This window comes from Chiloscyllium plagiosum, chromosome 4 (assembly GCF_004010195.1).
Source record: "Chiloscyllium plagiosum isolate BGI_BamShark_2017 chromosome 4, ASM401019v2, whole genome shotgun sequence".
NCBI lineage: Eukaryota > Metazoa > Chordata > Chondrichthyes > Orectolobiformes > Hemiscylliidae > Chiloscyllium > Chiloscyllium plagiosum.
The window spans coordinates 56247044-56259401 of NC_057713.1; the positions used below are offsets into that span (position 1 = coordinate 56247044).

The 12358-nt window shown below is 41.7% G+C and overlaps 1 protein-coding gene across 6 annotated transcripts in view; it reads right to left on the reverse strand.

Moving 5' to 3' along the window:
• Positions 1–12358, reverse strand: part of adcy8 (adenylate cyclase 8 (brain)) — a 124257-nt gene that overhangs the window by 39684 nt on the left and 72215 nt on the right. The window lies entirely within an intron of this gene.

Below are 12358 nucleotides of genomic sequence, written 5' to 3' on the forward strand. Positions count from 1 at the left end.
TATGGGGTTTACTATGTGTTGGAAGAGATTTCATGATTAATGTGTTTCATTGAATTATTCAACAATTAGAATTTGAAGAAAGAAAACCTGAAATGTCCCAACTGGAATTAGCTAAGGTGCAGTTAGAAATGAAAACACTTGAATTGGAAGAGAGATAAGCGGTGATTAAAGAACAGAGTATTAAGAAAACTAAACACTAAAAATGAGGAAAAACAAAGGAAGATGGAAATTGTTGAAAACAAAATATGGATAATAATGGAAATCAAGCAGAAAGAAATGGGAAGAGAAATAGAAAGGGAAATAGAAGTAAAAGGATACGAATTTTGATCGGACAAGAAAAATAGAGGACACAAGTTGTTCATGAAACATCTTAGAGGAGTATACTAAGAAGGCTCAGGACAGTCATGAAGATAATTTTTTGGATATTGACAAGGAGAGCTAAACCCCTGGAGGCTCTGATTATTAGGTGCTGATTATTTTATCTCAAACGGAGAAATATTCCTTTGTGCTTTGAATAAAGAGGCATGAGAACATAAGAACTAGGAACAGTAGTAGGCCTTTCAGCTCCTCAGGCCTTTCCTGCCATTCTACTAGATTATCATTGATCTTCCAGGGCCTCAACTCCTCTTTAGTGCCAACTCAGCAGAGTTCTGAACTCTCTGATATTTCAAAAATCTATCTATATTCCCTTTAAATACTTTACATGATCTACCCTTTGCATCTCCTTGAGATAGAGTATTCCAGACATTCACTATGTTCTGAGAGAAGAAATTCCTTTGAACGTCCAATGACTTTCAAATGAGTGCCCCCATATTCTGTAACTTTGTCACCTAGTTCAAGACTTCTCCAATACTGGAAATATCTTCTCAAAACTACCCTGTCAAGTCCCTTCAGAATCCTAAATGTTTCAATAAGAATACCCCTCATTGTTCTAAACTCTCATGAATAAAGCTGTTTAGCTGTTCTTGATAAGTCAACCACTTCATCCAAGGAATCAGCCTAGTGAATTCCTTTTGAATTGCCTCCGATGCCAGTTTATTCTTCATTAAACACAGGACCAAAACTGTACACAGTACAAAGAGATGTAGCCTTACCAACATTCTGTACAGTTATAACAAGACTTTCTTAAACTCCAACCCACTAACAACAAAGGCCAAAATTCCATTTGCCTTCTTAATTACTTGGTGCACCTACATGCTCCTTTTTTGTGTTTAATGCTCAAGAATCAATAATGATCAATATTCAGAGTATTCAAGAAGATTTGTAGCTCAGGTTGTGGGTAAGGTTGCTGAATAGCTCGATGAGCTGGTAACTTTGTTCACAGATGTTTTGTCACCATTCTAGGTAACATCATCAGTACACCTCTGGTGAAGCTTTGGTGTTCTGTCCCACTTGCTATCTGGGTCTGGGTCTGGGTCTGCTGGGGTTGGTGGCGTCATTTCCAGTTTTGTTGCTGGTTCTGTTTCTTAGTGGTTGGTATATAGGGTCCAGCTCTACATGGAGTTCCAGGTTGAGTGCCAGCCTTCCAGGAATTCCCATGCATGTCTCTGTTTGGTTTGTTCTAGGATGGATACATTGTCCCAGTCGAATTGGTGTCCTTCGTTGTCCATGTGTATGGATGCAAGTGATAGCTGATCATGTCTCTTGGTGGCTAGTTGGTGTTCGTTGGTGGCTAATTTCCTTCCTGTTTGCCATATGTAATGTTTTTGATAGTCTTTACATGGTATTTTGTATATAACGTTGGTTCTGTTGACTGTGGGTATGGGACCCTTTGAACTCGCTAGTAGCTGTTGTAGTTGGTTTGTGGGCTACCATGATACCCAGGGGTGGGAGAAGTCTGGTGGTCATTTCTGATATGATCTTAATATATGGCAGCGTAGCCACTGTGTCCGGACGTGTTGTGTCTTCCTATTGTGGTCTGTTGTGTAAGTATCAGGGCACTACTCTTTGTGGGTATCCGCCTGTGGTGTAAAATTATGTCCCAATGCGTGTGTGAATCGTGGTGTAACACATGTATTGGGCCAAGCAGTGGAATGTGGTGAAACGGTTAAAAGTTGTGTCCCAGTACATGTGTGAATCTGACCGGAATGGAGGTGTTGCTTAGTCCCGTGTGAATCTTATTGCGCACCTCCCCGTGTGAATCTTCTTGTCTGTATGTAACCAGAATGGAATGTGTTTTTTGGCCTTGCTCTGCTGTTCACATGAATGTTTGTATCTGGAAGGGAGTGTGTCAGCTGGAGGGGTCTCCGGTTCGGTGAGTCTGCTCCGGGGTTACGTTTAACCGCCGAGCGTGGGTTGTTGGCAACCGCTCTACGAGAACTGACGGCTCCCAGTTCCGGTAACATGTAGAGTGAGTATAAGCCAGACCCGGGAGTCTGCTCCGGGGTTACGTTTAACCGCCGAGCGTGGGTTGTTGGCAACCGCTCTACGAGAACTGACGGCTCCCAGTTCCGGTAACATGTAGAGTGAGTACCATGATACCCAGGGGTGGGAGAAGTCTGGTGGTCATTTCTGATATGATCTTAATATATGGCAGTGTAGCCACTGTGTCCGGACGTGTTGTGTCTTCCTATTGTGGTCTGTTGTGTAAGTATCAGGGCACCACTCTTTGTGGGTATCCGCCATTACCTACATTACAGACCACAACACTGGACACACTGGCCACACTGCCATACATTAAGAACATAGCAGAAATGACCATCAGACTACTCCAAACCCTAGGTATCATGGTAGCCCATAAATCAACTACCAAACTACAACAACTAGTTCCCAGAAATGTTAGGAAATTAAGAGTCTCATGAGAAGGAGGAATTGATGGAAATCAGTATTGGTTAAAAAAAATGCTGCTAGGAAAATTAATAGGATTAAAGCCTGATAAATTCCCATGATACAGAGTACTCAAAGAAGTGGCCTTGGATATACTGGATGTATTGACGGTCACTTTCCAAAATTCTATAGACTCTGGAGCAGTTCCTACAGATTAGAGAGTGACAAATCTAAACTCAATATTTGAAACGGGAAAGGGGAAGAAAATTGCAGAATCACAAAGCAGTGATCCAAAATCAGTAATAGTGTAAGTATTAGAGCCTATCATAAAAGATTGATGACCGAACCGCTTGGCAAGAATTAACATGATCAGACATAGTCAGCATAGGTTTATGAAAGGGTTTAACAAAGTTTCTGGAGGTTTTTGAGGATGTAGCCAGTAAATCGATAAATAAGGGAGAAGTAGGGGACATAGTGTATTTGGATTTCAAGAATGCTTTCAATAAAGTCCCCCTGTAAAAGGCTATGGTACAGAAGTATAGTACACAGGATTCGGTATAATGTACTGGCATGGATTGAGTGGGAATAAATAGGTATTTTTTCAGATCGTAGGCAGTGGCTAGTATCACAGAGATCAGTGCTTGGGCCCCAGTTATTATTCCTGAAGAAGGACTTATGCCCAAAACATCGATTCTCCTGCTCCTCGGATGCTGCCTGGCCAGCACCACATTTTTCAACCCCAGTTATTCATAACTTGGATCTGAAAACCAAATATAGTATTTCAAAGTTTCCTGATGACACAAAACTAGGTAGAAAAGTTATGCACTTTGTTGTGAAAAACAGAAATACAAAGTATTATTAAATGGTGACATAATGGGAGTATGGATGTATGAAGGGATCTTGGTGTCTTCTACATTAGTCAATGGAAGCAAACATATAGGTGGAGCAAGAAATTAGGAAGGCAAATTGTATCCTGTCTTTGTTGGAAGAGGATTTGTGTTCAAAAATAGGATGCCTTACTGTAGGGGCTTGTAAGACCATATCTGGAGTACTGTGTGTATCCTCTACCGAAGAAAGGATATTCTTGTCGTAGAAGTAGTGAAGGTTCACTAGGTGATACTGGGGATGGAAGTTCTGTTGTATGAGGTGAAATTGGTTTGACATGGTCTGTATTCACTAGAATTAAAAGGAATGAGAGGAGATCTGACTGAAATATATCAAATTCTAACACAGTCTATAACCAGGTATCACAGTCTCAGGATATGGAGTTGGCTGTTTAGGACTGAGATAAGGAAAACATTTCTTTACTCACAAGGTGGTCAACCTGTGGAATTCTCCATCACAGAAGTCAGTGGAGGCTGGGCCATTGGGTTTATTCAAGAAAGCATTGATAAAGTTTCAGATATTAAAGGCATTGAGAGGTACAGAGAGAATGCAGGAACATGGCATTGACACAGAAGGTCATACTGAATGTGGGATTAGTCTGGAGGGGTGAGTGACTATGTTCTATGTTTCTAAGCTTCCAAAGCTCTGTTACTGGCATGCTAGCCTGTCAACAAAATCCAAGAGGCAAGATGCTACAACTTGTAAATCTTAGATATACAATACATATGATGAACCTAGCACACCACATAAAGTGCCAGAAAGATGAGATCTTTACTTCCAAGTGATATATGCCAAAAAGAATGGACAATATGCACTATATGCAAAATTGACACAGATATCAGGGCAAATACCACCCCTTTATGCATCTTACATGAGATGGACTCAGGAAACTTGTGCACCGTGTGCAGTTCACACATAATAAGCTGCTTACAATAGATCTGGCATTCAATGAATTGGCATTATCCATTTTAAAAGTCAATATGACTCACTAGGATGGCCAGATGCAACATTTTACATTATTGCAATAGGTGAACCAGCTATTACCAGTCTGCCAGTGAGCAGGGATCTACCTATCATCATAATCCACAGAATATCAAACCCGTCAGTTGCAACACCAAAGATTCCAAACCATAACAACGATCATATACAGTTTCATCACAGCTAAGCTCAGCCAGTTCAGCAGGCCTCATCAAACAATGGCATTGCAACAGCTCAACCGATGGCTTGAACACATCCAACATTGCTGAGCTGTGTACCTTCCTTCTGGTCATTTAGAGATGATATAGACTCTCCAAGAATTTAATCTTCAAAGGCAAAAGGTTATAAGTCTTCAAGCGCTACATCAATACATAATTGGTCACATGGACTTGTTAAAAAAAGAAATTGGCCGTGAATCCATATATTGTGTGATGATGTTGTTCCTTTAACAAGGTTAGGTTGTCCTTTTTTTTTCAGAAGTCATAAGAGACACAGACTCTGGAAAGTCTAAATTGAAGGGTTTTAAGGCTAATCTGATTATAACCAACAGACACTGCCTCAGGAAAAAGGCTTTCAAGTTTAAAAAAAAACACTAATACAATGAAAGGGAAGTGGCCAGTTCTCCCAGCTCAGCTATTCTCTGGTTTGGTTTGGTTTTTACGAGTCTGGCTATTCACTGCAAGCAGTCAGGCAGTTTTGAAGCTGCCAGACTCAAAGAAACAGATCCATACTGGTATTCTCACTCTGACTTCTCTCCTGTAAGACCCTGTGTTTTATTTTAACTTTTGTGCCAAAGGGTGTTTATGGGGATTGTTGTAGGTATTGGGAACAGCACCATTATGTTGGGAGGACCTGTTGGGTTTTCAGAGGTTAAATTATTCGGTATTTTATTCTCTTTTGTATGTGTTTTATTCAGTAATCTTGTAAATAAATTGTTTTGTTTAAAACCAAGTGGTTTGACCAGCAGCATCTCTCCTGGAAGATCCACTCTACACCTGCTTAAAACAACTAGCAAAATTAGAGTCTGGGCTGCTTTCTTGAAATGATTTAAGGGCATCTGGCCTGGTCCATAACAATTGGCCAGGCAATAATAAGGACATTGATCAACACATCAAGCCATTTGTACCATATCAATTTCATCCACTATAACAGCCAAGAGACCCTCTCCTTTCACATGAGATTCCTTCTGAGCCGTGCTGCAGGATTACTGCTGATATTGTCCATATCTAAGGATGCAATGATATTGCTATATTATACAGAGGGCATATTGGTGAAAAAGTTAATTAAATGTAAAGCGCTTGCTAAGATTTGTAGGGAGCAATGCGATATTTATGTGCTACTCCATTAGGCAACAGTTTACCTTCAGTGGCAGCTCTTATATTTGGAAGGCAGGGTCACACAGTCCTCTCCTACCCATAACCTCACCACCACACCATATGTACCTGATACTGTGTTGGAAAGGAGGGAGAAAATGAGATAAAGGCATTATCAAGGAGCATGGAGACAGTTATCCCAACTTAAACGAGGACAAAGCATTTGAGTTCAAGATTTCCATTCCAACAGATGGATTCATGGATACTGCGTTCTTGCGTCCAGCATGTCATATGACTTTTTTTTATTATTCAAGGGATGTGGGCTTTGCTGGTGGACCATGCATTTATTGCTCAGCCCAGTTGTCTTTGAGAAGATGGTGATGAGCTAACTTTATGAACCACTGCAGTCCATTTGGTTTAGGTATAATCACAATGCTGTTAAAAGGGAGTTTCAGGATTTTCACCAGTAACACTAAAGGAATGGCAAGACATTCCCACAAACATTTAGTCCTTTAACCACTGATGTACAGTGGCAACACTCTACAAGATGCACTGCAGAAATTCACCAAGGCTTCTTGGATAGTACATAAAAACCTGTGACCAGTACCATCTAGGAGGACAACAGGTAAATTGGAACACCATCACTTACAATTCTCCTCAATGTCACTTACCATCATGACCTACTCTTGTAGCCACTGTATTTATATAGCTAGCCCAGTTCAGTTTCTTATCAATGGTGATCCCCAGAATGTTGATATTGGAGATCCAAAGACAGTAATGCCAATGAATGTCAAGGGGCAATAGTCTAGATCTTCTCTTGTTGGAGATGACTATTGCCTTGCACTTGCGTGACTTGAATGTTGCCTATCATTTATCAGTCCAAACTTGAATATTGTCCTGGTCTTGCTGCATTTGGACTTGGACTGCTTTGGTACATGAAGTCTTGAATGTTGCTGAACATTGTGCAATTGGCTGCAAACTTCTCACTTCTGACTTTATGAGGGTGGGGTTTGATGGTCAGTGATGAAGCAGCTGAAGCTGAAGGACAGTACTCCAAGGAACACCTGCAGAGATGTCTTGCAGCTGATATGACCGACTTACAACAACCAGGTATGACTTGAACTAGCAGAGATTTTTCCCTGATTCCCCAGTTTTGCTCGGGCTCCTTAATATCACATTGGGTCAAATACTGCATTGATGTCAAGGGCAGTCGCTCTCCCCTTCCCTCTGAAGCTTACCTATATAGTCCATGTTTGAACTAAGGCTGTAATAAGGCTAAGAATCAAATGGCTCTGACAGAACCGACCAAACTGAGTGTTAGTGAGCAGGCTATTGGTAAACAAATGCTACTTGATAGCATTGTTGATGACTATCCTCCCTCACTTTACTGATGATTTACAGTAGACGGATGGGATGATAATATTCTGCAATGCATTTGTCTTGCTTTTTGTATACAGGACAAAATTGGTCCTTTTTCCTCATTGTCAAGTAGATACCAGTGTTGTATTGCACTGAGACAGCTTGGCTAAGGGCATGGGAAATTCTGGAGCCAGAATGATGTCAGGGCCATGCTTTTGAAATACCCAGTGCCTTCAGCTATTTCTTGGTATCATGTGGAATGAATCAAATTGACTGAGGATTGGAATCTGTGACCCTGGGAATTTCCGGAGGAGGCTAAGATGGATCATCGACTTGACACTTCTGGCTGAGGATTGTTGCAAATACTTCAGCCTTTATCTTTTGCACTGATGTGCCTGGAGGATTGGGACATTTATGCAATGATCAATAGTCAAGTCCTGGAAAGGAATGGATGATATATCCAAATGCATATCCATCACAGAGGATGACAGCTGGATAGTAAAAACATTATACCAGACAATAACCTCTGATACCATACACACCCACCAGTGAGGACAGATGCTATGCTGCCAAAATATCATGATAACTGTGTAGAAGATTAGATCTGGTCAAGTCACCATCCTCCAAAATGTTATACAAATGTTAAAAAAGCTCTGTGCATTTATTGGAAAAGGGTTCCTATACTGTAAAGGGAAAATGAATAATGTTGGAATAAATCAAATCCTGACCAGACAGACCTGCACCTTTCAGACAGTTACATTACATGACATTCTAGTGTATAAGTACCTGCTCAGCTTTCAGTCTCTTTCTCTCACTCTCAATTTAATAAAGCCAGAGTAGGAACATGAGAAGAAATACAGGAGCAGAAAAAGACTATTCAACCCTTCAGTTCAGATTAGAGCCCATGCTCTGTCTCAACTCTATATCGCCAAACTATCCCCACAGACAGTGATATTGTTAAACTTGAATATCCTGAATGACTGAGCTTCCAGATTCCTTTGGGATCAAGAATTCCAAAGGCTCAACACTCTCTGAGGGCAGACAAGTTCCTCTTCATCTCACTCCTAAATGGCTTGCCTCTTATTCTGAGACTATGTCCACTTTCTAACTCACAGTTGAAAAATGTGGTGCTGAAAAAACACAGCAGACCAGGCAGCATCCGAGGAGCAGGAGAATCAACGTTTCGGGCATAAGCCCTTCTTCAGGAATGAGGCTGGTGTGCCAAGCGGGCTGAGATTAAAAGGTAGGGGGGAGGGAATTGAAGATGAGGCGCTCTTCCTCCAGGCGTCGTGTGGCCAGGGTCTGGCGATGGAGGAGGCCAAGGACCTGCATGTCCTTAGCGGAGTGGGAGGGGAATTAAAGTGTTCAGCCACGGGGCAGTTGGGTTGGTTGGTGCGAGTGTCCCAGACATGTTCCCTGAAACGTTCCGCAACTCACAGCAGGAGATCCAGAAAACTTAGATGTCTGGGTTTCCCCGTTGCAGCTCCTCTGTACATGCAGTGCATGCTCTGAACATCATGCCCAAATTCTTCAGAGTTGTCGGGGATGCAGGATGTGGTCATGATCTAGTCAAGATATGGAGTGATTTCACTAGCAAGGGAAGAGTTTTAAATTTAAATCCAAGGGCAGTCAGTGCAGGGGTGACAGGTGAACAGAATTCGGTTTCTAACTCACAGCCAAGGGAAACATCCTTCCTGAATTTTCTAAGTTTCTATTAAGTCGCTTTTCATTCTTCTAAACTACAGAGAATCGTCTTTTTCAATATTTTCCCATACGATAGTCCCACCAGCCCGGGATTCACACTGGTGGACTTCCATAGCAATCCCTCTATGGCAGGTGTATATTTCCTCAGGTAAGGAGAACTGCACACATTACTCCACGCATGGTTTCACCAATGTTCCACAGAATGGACTCCTGTACTCAAATGTCTTGCAATAAAGGTTAACCTATCTTTCGCCTTGCCAATGATTCCAATCCATTGGTAGCCACTTCTCAGATGAACCACATTATTTTCAACATGTTTTGATGAGCGCATAGATGAGCTTCTGACCTGATAGTCTCTCTGCCCTAGTCAACAGTGGCTGTTTCCATCTTTGCACAGTTGGGCCCTGTCTCAGCTTACCAGGAGTCTTGAACCCTTAACTGTGCCCCTCACTCTGGTATTCTCCTGGAAGTCCTCCCATCCTCCATCCTTCATAAACCTAGGATACAGAGCATCCCAAGGATCCTATCCCACACCGAATTCTGTTCACCTGTCACCCCTGCATTGAGTGGACTTGGATTTAAATTTAAAACTCTTCCCTTGCTAGTCAGGTCACTCCATATCTTGACTAGATCACGACCACATCCTGCATCCCCTACAACTCTAAAGAATTTGGGCATGATGTTCAGAGCATGGGCTGCATGTACAGAGGAGCTGCAACAGGGAAACCCAACATCTAAGTTTCCTGGGTCTCCTGCTAAAGTCTTTTAACTATCTGAATCTTACCTGTTTAACAACCAGTCTGACTGACTGGCTGAACCAGTGACACAAGAATGTAGCTATAGAGAGTCAGAGAGATTTCACACAATGGATGGTGGTTGGAGAGCTCATTATGGTCAGGAAAGGTGGGAGGGAGGACTAAGGAGGACTGAGCTGTCGGTTGTGGAGCAGTGAGGTGTTGATCAAAATGTTAGAAAATGAGTGAGACAGTGGCTGGGACTAGCGAGACTGTGGGAGAGGCTGATGTTGATTTGAAGGGTAATCATGGGAAAGGGAATCAGCAACTGTGGAATTCATGACGAGGAAACTTGTTCGATTTGGAGGGAGCTATCTTTTTTTTTAAAAATCACTCACAGGATGCAGACATAGCTAGGTGGGTCAGCATTGGCTGCCCATCCCTAATTGTTCTGAAGACATGAGGATGAGCTACCTTCTTGAACCACTGAAGTCTATTTAGTGTGAGTAGACCCACAATGCCATTCGGGAGGGAGTTGCAGGAGGAATGGTGATGTATTTCCAAGTCTGGATGGTGAGTGGCTTTAAGGGGAACTTACAAATGGTGGTGTTACCACATATTTCATTTCTTGTCCTGGTAGTGGTAATCTGTTTGGAAGGTGCTATCTGAAGAGCTTTGATGAATTTCTGCTCTGTAACTTATGAACAGGATTGAGCATTGGTGGTGAAGGGAGTGAATGTCTGTGAATGTGATGCCAATCAAATGACCTGCTTCAGTAGGAGCTGCACATATCCAGGCAATTAAGGAATATTTAATCATACCTCTGTGCCTTGTAGATAGTAGACAGGCTTTGGGGAGTTAGGAGGTGAATTAACTGCTGCAAGATTCCTAGACTCTGGCCTGGTCTTGTAGCCACTGTAATTATATGGCGAGTCCAGTTCAGATTCTGTTCAACGGTAACTCCTAGAATGTTGATAGTTGACGATTCAGTGTTGCTAATGCCATTGCATGTCAAGGGGGGGATGGGAGGTGGTTACTACCCTGAAGAACTAATGCAGAGATGTCCTAGAGCTGAGATGACTGATCTTCAAAACCATAACCAACTTCCTATGTGACAGGTATGACTCTAAACAGTTTTCCAATTCACATTGACACCAATTTTGGCAGAGCTCCTTGATGCTACACTCAGTTAAATGTGATATTAATGTCAAGGGTAGTCACTGTCATCTCACCTCTGGAATTCAGCTCTTTTGTTCATGTTTAAACCAAGATTGTAATGATGTCAGGAGGTAAAGGGACTTTGAGGAACCAACAGGTGCTGCTTGATAGTACTATTGATGACACTTCACTGATGATTGAGTGTAAACGGATGGGGTGGGAGTTGGCTAGGTTTGATTCAGTCCCTTTTTGTGTACAGGATATACCTGGGCAACTTCCTACTTTGTTGGATAGCTGTTAGCGTTATTGCTTTATTGGAACAGCTTGGTTAAAGGAGTGGCAAGTCTGAAACGCAAGTCTACAGTACTACTGCTGGAATATTCTCAAGGCCCATAGGCTTTGCAGTTTCAGTGATATCATGTGGACAGAATTGAATTCACTGAAGACTTGCATCTGTGATGCAGGGGGCCACTGGAGGAGACTGAGATGGATCATCCACTTGGCAGTTGTGGCTGAAGACTGTTGCAAATGCTTCAAACTTTCTTTTGCACTAATGTGCTGGGCTCCCCTATTTTGGAGGATGGGATGTTTGTGCAGTCCTCCATAGAACTATTTAATTATCCACCACCTTTGATGACTAAATGTCGCAGAACCTTTAAATAGTGCTATAAAGATATTTGATTAAAGGATCCAGTACTTATTGCTTCCTTTTGCCTAAAAGATGAAGAAAAATCTCACAATTAAGGTGCATGACCTCCTTAAAAGTAGTTACTAACTGACTCAACTCCTGAGAACTGATTAGTCACTGACACCTGAACTACCTCTGTTAAAACTAAAATTGGAAATGTTTGAGACAGGTTAGTCAGGATCGAGTTATAAATGTTTACTTTCTCACCAAACCAAAACTTACCTAAGTTCTGTCTCATGTTTACCCCCCTCCAGTTCCTTCACCATAACATAGATGGCCATATCTTCAGACATCAATGTACTGCGCAACACAGTTCACACCTTAAACCTGTGCATCTCTCTACCAGCTTCTCCTTCTTAAAGACCATCTGGAACATTTACTTCTTAAAGAAAGCTTTTAGTCACATCTAACATCCTCTTTCATTCTGTATCTTTATCCAAGGACATTTCTGTGAGCACTTTGTAATGTTTTCTGCTTAAAAGGTATGGTGTAATCATAAGTTATCATTTTTGTAATCTGGATGTGTTCAGTGCTGATATTAAATGACAAATTTGGAAAGGAGGCGTTCTAAACCTAGTATTGACAATATTCACTTTAATGAAAGCAAAATGTCACTCAAAATGGTCTCGGTGACTGTTCAAGTTGAAAAATTCAAGTTGAAATGTCTTCAATTGGAACAGCCTCACGACAGAAGACCACTTTTATTCCTCATAAGAAAAGTCTCAGCAGTGTATACTACCACTGCTGCCAGTGAGTTACTTGGGTGCAAAAGG